The following is a 10729-nucleotide window of genomic DNA, read 5'->3' as shown; positions in this document are numbered from 1 at the left end:
TTTATTAGCTTAGTAATTAGAGCCTTATTGACTGTTCAACTTTATTTTTTCCTAGGAGAGAGAAGCTTTTACATTTCTATATTAGATTAATTTAAAAAAGTGAAAGGACGTGTTATAGATTGAGAGGACTTCAGATGTATACTTCTGACTGAAGGCTCCAATGTATTCTGCCTTATAGGAATATATAGACTATACTGCCCTCCTCTTAGGACAGGCAGGTATTATTGCAAAACACAAATCCAAACATACCTACCTAGACACTTTGTATATTGGTGACGGAAGTGCTGAGGGATTTCCTGACACCAACAAGAAGAGGGGAGCAGAAAACCTGCAGTTTTGGTTCCCTTATGAACTTCTCCTTCATTCCTATTGCATCTGTCCGTACCTAAAACCCCTTTCGTATTCCATAGCCACGTGCCAAAAACATTGCAACTGAATCCCAATAATGGGATTCTGTCACGGGAGTACTGGGTAGACTAAAGGTACCTTCACATGAAGCGACGCTGCAGCGATAGCGACAACGATGCCGATCGCTGCAGCGTCGCTGTTTGATCGCTGGGGAGCTGTCACACAGTCAGCTCTCCAGCGACCAACGATGCCGAGGTCCCCGGGTAACCAGGGTAAACATCGGGTTGCTAAGCGCAGGGCCGCGCTTAGTAACCCGATGTTTACCCTGGTTACCAGCGTAAAAGTAAAAAAAACAAACAGTACATACTCACCTGCACGTCCCCCAGCGTCTGCTTCCTGACACTGACTGAGCTCCGGCCCTAACAGCACAGCGGTGACGTCACCGCTGTGCTTTCACTTTCACTTTAGGGCCGGCGCTCGGTAAGTGTCAGGAAGCAGACGCTGGGGGACGCGCAGGTGAGCATGTACTGTTTTTTTTTTTTTACTTTTACGCTGGTAACCAGGGTAAACATCGGGTTACTAAGCGCGGCCCTGCGCTTGGTAACCCGATGTTTACCCTGGTTACCAGTGTAAAACATCGCTGGTATCGTTGCTTTTGCTTTCAAACACAACGATACACGGCGATCGGACGACCAAATAAAGTTCTGGACTTTATTCAGCGACCAGCGACATCACAGCAGGATCCTGATCGCTGCTGCGTGTCAAACTAAACGATATCGCTAGCGAGGACGCTGCAACGTCACGGATCGCTAGCGATATCGTTACAAAGTCGTTTCGTGTGAAGGTACCTTTAGGCTAGGGAAACCATCTGTCCCTTTCCGAGAAGTTACACTAAAGGTGTGCATGTCTGGGCCGCCAGGCCTGACCCTGTCTCCTGTTTCAGCCCTAAGCTGAAATCACCACCCGCCACCCAGTGAAGAGACCACACAGCAATCCCCACAGAAAGCACAGACAGGGAAAACTGAAAAACGCACCACGCTGCAGACACACAGGAATACACTATAATGTGCACAGGGCAAAACAAATACAAATATAAGAAGGAGAAATATGACAAAGGATAATACACCACAAGATACGATATTTCTTCTCCTAGACCACCACTCCAGACCGGAATCACTAGGCACAAAGCACAAGCTATAATCGGCGACGCCCAAAGTCCAGAATGACTATTTAAAGGCCGTGGGCATGACCCAGCCTCCAACCAAATTACCAGCTAGATTAACCCCGAGCAAGCTGGATAAAGTCTAGCCAACGCCACTGAGCGTGTAGTGGACGTATGTGGAATTACCGCTGTCTGTCGGACGCCCTAGTGTGAACAGCGTCCGACATGACAGTACCCTGCCTTCTACGAGGGACCCCAGGGCCCTCACGACTTATAGGACCCGGCTTGTCCGGATGGCGGCGGTGAAACATACTGACCAGCCGGTCCGCATGTATGTCCGAGGCTGGTACCCAGGACCTCTCTTCCGGCCCATAACCACGCCAATGTACCAGGTACTGTAATGAGCGGCGCACTACTCGAGAGTCAACCACCTTGGAGACTTCAAACTCCAAATTGCCATCCACCAAGACTGGAGGTGGCATAGGCGACGTGTCCACAGAACCCACCACCTTTTTTAATAAAGATCTGTGGAACACATTGTGTATTTTATATACCGTAGGGAGCGCCAAAAGGTAGGCTACCGGGTTAATGATGGCGGCAACCCTAAATGAACCAATAAACCTTGGACCCAATTTCAAGGATGGAATCTTGAGTTTTATGTTTTTTGTGGACAACCACACCCAGTCACCCACACTCAGGTCCGGACCTGTCACACGTCTACTGTCAGCCACTCGTTTGTACCGTGCACCTACGCTTAGCAAGCGCTGTTTCACTCTCCTCCACACGGATGCCAGTTGTGCTCCTAACTGGTCCTCCTCCGGGACGCCAGTAGAACCTCCCTGACGTAGAGTACAAAACTGAGGATGGAGCCCGTAAACACAAAAGAACGTGGACTCCCCAGATGATTCCTGACGGTGATTATTTATAGCAAACTCAGCCAAAGGAAGGAACGTCGACCACTCCGCCTGATTGTCAGAAACAAAACAGCGTAAGTACTGCTCCAAATTCTGGTTCATACGCTCGGTCTGACCATTTGACTGAGGATGAAACGCAGAAGAATGCGACAACTTGATCCCCAGCCGTGAGCAAAAAGCTTTCCAAAATTTTGCCACAAACTGAGTACCCCTATCAGACACAATGTCAGACTGGACCCCGTGAAGTCTGACCACCTCCTGCACAAATACCTGAGCCAGAGTCTTAGCATTAGGCAACGAAGGCAAAGACACAAATTGCGACATCTTTGAGAACCGATCAACAACCACCAGAATGACCGTGTTCCCAGCAGAGGAGGGCAAATCTGTGATAAAATCCATGGAAATCTCCGTCCATGGCCTACTGGGTACCCTGAGAGGATGTAGTGTGCCAGCAGGATGAGAGCGGGACGTCTTAGCCCTAGCGCACGTGGTACATGCTGATACGTACGAGATCACGTCCTGTTGGATTTTGGGCCACCAAAACCAACGCGATATCAACTCCAAGGTACCCCTAACCCCTGGATGGCCAGCCAGGACAGCATCATGATGCTCACCCAACACCTTTAGGCGAAGATGGAGTGGTACAAACGATTTATTAAAGGGAAGCTCTGGTGGTACCTCCTCCTGAGCCTCGGCAATCTCAGCCTCAACTTCGGTCGTGAGAGCCGAGACCACTACACCCTTTTGAAGGATGGGTACCGGATCTTCCCAAGGTTCTCCCCCCGGAAAACACCTGGACAAAGCATCCGCCTTAGTGTTCTTAGACCCAGGTCTGTACGTAACAAAAAAGTTGAACCGCGTGAAAAACAATGCCCAGCGAGCCTGCCTGGGGGACAGACGCTTGGCTGACTCCAAATACAGCAGATTTTTATGGTCGGTGATAATTGTAACCTGATGGACCGACCCCTCCAAAAAGTGTCGCCATTCCTCAAAAGCCAACTTGATAGCCAACAACTCCCTGTTGCCGATATCGTAATTATGTTCGGCAGACGACAGCTTCTTGGAAAAGAAGGCGCAAGGACGCAACTCGCCCAAGGATGAGCCTTGTGACAGCACTGCCCCCACTCCAACCTCAGATGCATCGACTTCCACGGTAAATGGTTTTGATACGTCCGGTTGCACCAGAATGGGGGCCGAAGCAAAACTGTTCTTCAGAAATTCAAATGCGCGCACAGCAGCCTGAGGCCAGACGGAGAAATTGGTACCCTTTTTCGTTATGTCAGTAAGCGGTTTAGCAATGGTAGAAAAATCCTTGATAAACTTTCTATAATAGTTGGAAAACCCAAGGCACCGCTGGAGTGCTTTTAGGTTATCAGGCCGTTCCCAATGCAGCACCGCTTGCACCTTAGCGGCGTCCATTTTAAACGCTGAAGCAGACACAATATAACCCAAGAAAGGCAACTCCTGAACCAAAAATACACATTTCTCAAGTTTAGCATAGAGCTTATTCTCTCTGAGTAGCTGTAACACCTGCCTCACATGCTCTAAATGAGTATCACGGTCGCATGAATAAATGAGAATGTCATCTAGGTACACAATAACGAATTTCCCCAGAACATGCGAGAATACATCATTTATGAAATGTTGAAAAACTGCAGGCGCGTTTGTCAACCCAAATGGCATCACCATATTTTCAAAATGACCCTCAGGAGTATTAAAAGCAGTCTTCCACTCATCACCTTGACGGACTCTTATGAGGTTGTACGCCCCCCTGAGGTCAAGCTTGGAAAACCACTTAGCACCAGCCACCTGGTTGAACAAATCAGGTATCAGTGGCATAGGATATGGATCACGAACCGTAATCTGGTTTAACTCCCTGAAATGCAGACACGGGCGTAGTGCGCCATCTTTCTTTTTAATGAAGATGAACCCCGCTGCCACCAGTGAGGACGAAGGCCTGATGTGCCCTTTGCTCAGACTCTCAGCAATGTAGTCTTTTAACGCTTGCCTCTCAGGACCACAGATGTTGAACATCCTAGCTTTCGGCAATTTGGCCCCTGGTTTAAACCTAATGGTACAGTCATAGGGGCGATGTGGTGGCAACTCTGAACAACCCTTCTCTGAGAACACATCCGCAAAATCCAGCAGTGACTCAGGAATGCTTGGAGTCACAGCTGACACACATGTGGCCAGGCAATTCTCCTGGCAGAATTCGCTCCACTGAATTATGTCCTGAGTTTTCCAGTCAATTACCGGGTTGTGCACAGACAACCATGGAAAACCCAGAACCATTTGTGCAGGAAGATTCCTGAGCACCCTACATGTAACCTGCTCAGAATGTAGAACCCCAATGTGGAGTTTAACTTCAGCCACAAACTCAGTAATCTCCCCCTGTGGGAGAGGGGTAGCATTGATGGTGACCACCCGGATAGGATGAGGCAATTTTTCTACCGTGAACCCGGTCGTGCGCGCAAATTCCTTATCAATGAGATTAGTGGTCGAACCACTATCCACAAAAACAGTGATAGGCAGCTCTCTGCCAGCGACCATAACTCTGGCAGGGAGCATACATTGAGAGACCACCATGGAGGATATGCATAAGCTCAGATTGGCCTCCTCCACACCCTCTGAGCTTAGTAGTTTTCCGCCGTTCTTAGAAAACAGAGGACAAGCATTTACATAATGCCCCTTTTTACCACAGCAAAAACAGGCTCCCTGCTTCCTGAGCGAGGGGGCATGCTGACGTGACACCCCTGCGATTTGCATAGGCTCCATGGGCTCACCTGCAGCAACCTCACGTGCACCTACGACCTCCCCCATAGGCGGCGTCTCTAGCACCCCCTGACGTAAACGGCGATCAATGCGGACAACGATACTCATGGCAGACTCTAGAGAAGCAGGAGTCTCATACATCAGAAGGGCTTGTTTAACCCTTCTCGAAACCCCATACACAAACTGACTCCACAGCGCCGGGTCATTCCATTGTGTGTCCACCGCCCAACGGTGAAATTCAGAACAGTAATCCTCCGCCATTGTCACGGGGAGACTAGGTGTGCGAGAGCTAATAACCCGGGCCCCTGCAATTTCCCTCAGACTAGGGAAATCCTGACTGACCCTCTACCTGGAGTTTACACTGATGGTGGGCATGTCCAGGCCTCGAACCTCACCCTGTCTACTGTTTCAACCCTAGGCTGAAACCTCCGCCCACCACCCAGTGAAGAGGTAATAGACCAATACCCACAGTTAGCACAGACAAGGATAAAGGAAAATATACACCACGCCGCAGTCACTCAGGAATACACTATAAATGTGCAGGGAAAAATAAATACAAATATAGGAAGGAGTAAATAAGACTAAGGAAAATACACCACCAGCAACGAATCTCCAACAACCAGCTCTCCACTCCAGACCGAGATAACAACGCACAAGACAGAAGCTATAATCGGCGACGACCAATGATCACTATTTAAAGGCAATGGGCATGGCCCAGCTTCCAATCCGAGGATCAGGTAAATTAACCCCGGAACAGCTAGATAAAATCTAGCCGACGCCAATGAGCAAATAGTGGTCAAAAGCGGAATTACCGCTGTCTGTCGAACGACCTGGTCTGAACAACGTCTGACATGACAGCCATTCGCTCCCCCTGGCGGAGAGCACGTATTTTAGATTCTGCTAGAGCCAATCTGTCAGGATCATCATATATGAGTCCAAGAGCAGAAAAAAAACTCTCCACTGAGTTAAATGCAGCTGAATCAGAAGGTAATGAAAACGTCCATGCTTGGGGATCTCCATTAAGTAATGACAAAACCAAGCCCACAGGCTGAGCCTCATTACCTTAGGAAAGCGGGCGCATACGAAAATATAATTTGCAAGCTTCACGGAAAACAACAAATTTACTGCGTTCCCCAGCAAATCTCTCAGGTAAAGGGATTTTTGGCTCTGCAACTCTAGCTGCAGTTTCCACTTGCACATTAGACACCACATGACCCTGTTGCTGAACTGCCCCCTTCAATTCAGTGACCTGTAAGGACAGCGCCTCCAACTGACGGGCTATGGAAGTCATGGGATCCATGACATAAAAAAAACACCTTTTTTTTTTTTTTTTTCTTGGCCAATTATAATGTCACGGGAGTACTGGGTAGACTAAGGCTGGTTACCCGGGCCCCTGCGATTTCCCTTAGGCTAGGGAAACCCTGTCTGTCCCTTTCCCAGAAGTTACACTAAAGGTGTGCATGTCTGGGCCGCCAGGCCTGACCCTGTCTCCTGTTTCAGCCCTAAGCTGAAACCAGCACCCGCCACCCAGTGAAGAGACCACACACCAATCCCCACAGAAAGCACAGACAGGGAAAACCGAAAAACGCACCATGCCGCCCACACACATGTGCACAGGGCAAAACAAATACAAATATAGGAAGGAGGAATATGACAAAGGATAATACACCACCAGATACGATATTCCTACAACAAGACCACCACTCCAGACCGGAATCACTAGGCACAAAGCACAAGCTATAATCGGTGACGCCCAAAGTCCAGCACGACTATTTAAAGGCCATGGGCGTGACCCAGCCTCCAACCAAATTACCAGCTAGATTAACCCCGAGCAAGCTGGATAAAGTCTAGCCGACGCCACTGAGCGTGTAGTGGACGTATGTGGAATTACCACTGTCTGTCGGACGCCCTAGTGTGAATAGCGTCCGACATGACAGATTCAATGATTTTCGGCTTTAGTACACTACACAGCTGGGAATGCTGGACATTACTGTTTTAGTGAACAGACCTCATTATTAGCTGTAACTATACCATGCAACAAATAATTGTACGAAAATAACTCCTGTTCACATGGCAATGACCATGACAAGACACTTCATTCTGCAAACCCTACCTAAGGCTACGTTCACATTTGCGGTCAGCGCCGCAGCGTCGGGCGCCGCAGCGGCGCCGCATGCGTCATGCGCCCCTATATTTAACATGGGGGCGCATGGACATGCGTTGTGCTGCGTTTTGCGCCGCATGGCCGCAAGCGTTGGACGCAAGAAACGCATCAAGTTGCATTTTTTTTTGCGTCCAACTTTCGGCCAAAAAGGACGCATGCGGCGCAAAACGCAGCGTTTTAGCGTGCGTTTTGCCGCGTTTTTGTTTGCGTTGTGCGCTGCGGCGCCGACGCTGCGGCGCACAACGCAAATGTGAACATAGCCTTACTCTGTATAATTTATATACTCTTTATTATCATTTGTTTCCTGATGTCATGGGATAAAGCAGCAGGAGATAAATCTTAAAGTGAAGGTAAATTAATTCTGCTCCTCTCTCCCTACCTATTTACGGTAGTCCCATAATCTTAATTTATTTTCTAATATACTTTCTCTAAAAATTCCCCATCGCTCCCTAACTACATTGTCTATATGCTACTGTATTTTTTTCTAATTTCTGTGTGATGACGGGGGACTGCAGTCACTGTCATAGCCCTTGCCCCCTCCCTGAAATGAAGCTTCATCAGTGACGCTCGTTTCTGGGGCAGTGCTGTCCCTGCACTGTCTCCACTGGGCTCAGCGCTGTCCCTGCGGTGTTCACCCTGGGCACAGTACTGTCCCTGCTCTGTCTCCCCTGGGCACAGTACTGTCCCTGCTCTGTCTCCCCTGGGCACAGTACTGTCCCTGCTCTGTCTCTCCTGGGCCCACGCTGTCCCTGCTCTGTGTCCCCTGGGCACAGCGCTGTCCCTGCTCTGTCTCCCCTGGGCACAGCGCTGTCCCTGCTCTGTCTCCCTTGGGCACAGTACTGTCCCTGCTCTGTCTCCCCTGGGCACAGTGCTGTCCCTGCTCTGTGTCCCCTGGGCACAGTACTGTCCCTGCTCTGTCTCCCCTGGGCACAGTACTGTCCCTGCTCTGTCTCTCCTGGGCCCACGCTGTCCCTGCTCTGTGTCCCCTGGGCACAGCGCTGTCCCTGCTCTGTCTCCCCTGGGCACAGCGCTGTCCCTGCTCTGTCTCCCTTGGGCACAGTACTGTCCCTGCTCTGTCTCCCCTGGGCACAGTACTGTCCCTGCTCTGTCTCTCCTGGGCACAGTACTGTCCCTGCTCTGTCTCTCCTGGGCCCACGCTGTCCCTGCCCTGTCTCTCCTGTGCACAGCGTTAGCACTGTTGTCGGCTTGTGAATAGTAATAAGCTGGCAGCAGATCAGTGTCACTATACCTGACGGTGTAGGAAAATAAAGCTGCCCCTTCAGATGACGTCACTGGTCTCTGCCGGGTATAGTGACAATGTGCTGTTGCCGGCTTATTAGTATTCCTAAGCCAGCAACAGAGAGGACGTTTTGCATAGGGGAGGCAGGGCAAGGACAGTCATGTGCACAAGGGAGACCCAGAAGGGACAGTACAGCCCCTGAAACAAGCGTCACTGATGACGCTTTGTTTCAGGGAGGGGAACAGAGACCAGTGACGTCATCTGAGGGGGCGGCACTAGTCTCCTGCACCGCCGAGTTTAGTGACAGTGTAGCTAGGGAATGGTAGGGAATTTTAAAATAAAGTATATTACAAAATAGCTTTGATTATGGGACTAAGTAGATGGGGAGTTAGTAGCAAAATTAATTTGCCTTCAGACCACCCCTTTAAGTCATAACTGACAATTGGTGTGTCACGCTGTGATGGTCTTCGGTAAGGAAAAAGGGGCCTCAAGTTGTCCCTGGGACTGGGACCCTAATTATCCCTGGTGCGGGGGTACTCTTGAAGGTAGAGAGGCCCAAGTCTCCGACCTTACTATGCTCCTGTTAAACCCTGATCTGTCCCCTCCCCCACCCCATGATGCATGGGACAGAAATGTAAGGTAAACAAGACACAAAGACAAAACGGGGATAACAGAAAATCTCTATAATAAAAAAGCACAAACCAACAATAGGGAGGAGGATAGGGACAGGGAGGAATAAACGAAATGGGAACAGAGCCCAAGAGATAAACACACACGTACTACAGCAAACTACAGGTAACTACTACAACAACTCTACTCCAGCCACTTAGCGTTAGCTGTTGTGAATTCTGCTCTTGGGCTCCCTCCGGTGGTTGTAAGTGGTAGCGCCGCTGTCTCTGAATCGCAGCATTTATCAGGTGTGTTCACTTTTTGCAAATCTGACTGGGCTATTTAGTCTTGCTTCACCCTTTAGTCAGTGCCAGTTGTCCATTGTTCCTGGAGGATTCACATCTCTGCCTGGTCTCTCCTGCTTTGCAGTTCTTTTCAACAAAGATAAGTTCTGGCCTTGATTTTTTGCTGTCCACATGCTGTGGCCTTATTGTTCAGTTCTTTTCTGTATAAGGATTTGTTTAGCCAAGCTGGTATCTCTGGAGATGCAGATATACCCTCCATATCTTTAGTTAGCTGTGGAGTTTTTGTATTTTCTGTAGTGGATATTTTCTAGTGTTTTAATACTGACTGCATAGTACTCTGTCCTATCCTTTCTATTTAGCTAGAAGTGGCCTCCTTTGCTAAATTCTGATTTCAGTCTGCGACTGTTATTTCCCTCTCCTCTCACAGTCAATATTTGTGGGGGGCTGCCTATCCTTTGGGGATTTTCTCTGAGGCAAGATAGTTTTCCCTTTTCTATCTCTAGGGGTAATTAGTCCTCCGGCTGTGTCGAGATGTTTAGGGAGCGCTAGGTACATTCCACGGCTACTTCTAGTTGCGGTGTTAGGTTCAGGGTCTGCGGTCAGTACAGGTACCACCTTCTCCAGAGTACGTCTCATGCTGCTCTCAGGCCACCAGATCATAACAGTTAGCACAGAACACAGGAAGACAAATCTTTCAGCAGCAAGGACAAGAAGGTCTGAGCAGTTTTCATAGGAAGAGTTAATGATCAGATCAAAAGTAGATGAAATTGAGCTGATTGTTTCTGACCAGCATAGAAGGGTCATTAACCTCTTCAGCACCAGAGGAAACTAAATCCATTTAATATGGGACACAAATCACAAAATCTCTAAAGAAGACCTGCGATTCATCACCCGACGTGACCATCTAACTCCAGGTCTTCCAGGGGGACAAGACAACCTTGTGACATGGTGCTACAGTAAGAGAGAATCCTTCTAGGAGTCACACATTTCTGACCATTATATGACTTGTACCCTGCATTTTTCATCACTTTCCTCTCTGCGGACTTTATCTCCAATTTTAATTTCTTTGAAAGCTACTGGATGAAGAATAGCTATACAACACTCACAGGAGTAGAAGGATTGCTTCTACTTTTTATCTGTAGCACATAGAAGCAGCAGGAGCATGAACAATGTTGTCCCGCGGTACTGAGCAGTGTGGCTGTGCATCCAGCACTG

The sequence above is a fragment of the Ranitomeya variabilis genome, chromosome 8 (genome assembly GCF_051348905.1).
Source record: "Ranitomeya variabilis isolate aRanVar5 chromosome 8, aRanVar5.hap1, whole genome shotgun sequence".
Taxonomy (NCBI): Eukaryota; Metazoa; Chordata; class Amphibia; order Anura; family Dendrobatidae; genus Ranitomeya; species Ranitomeya variabilis.
This window is presented reverse-complemented; position numbering follows the sequence as displayed.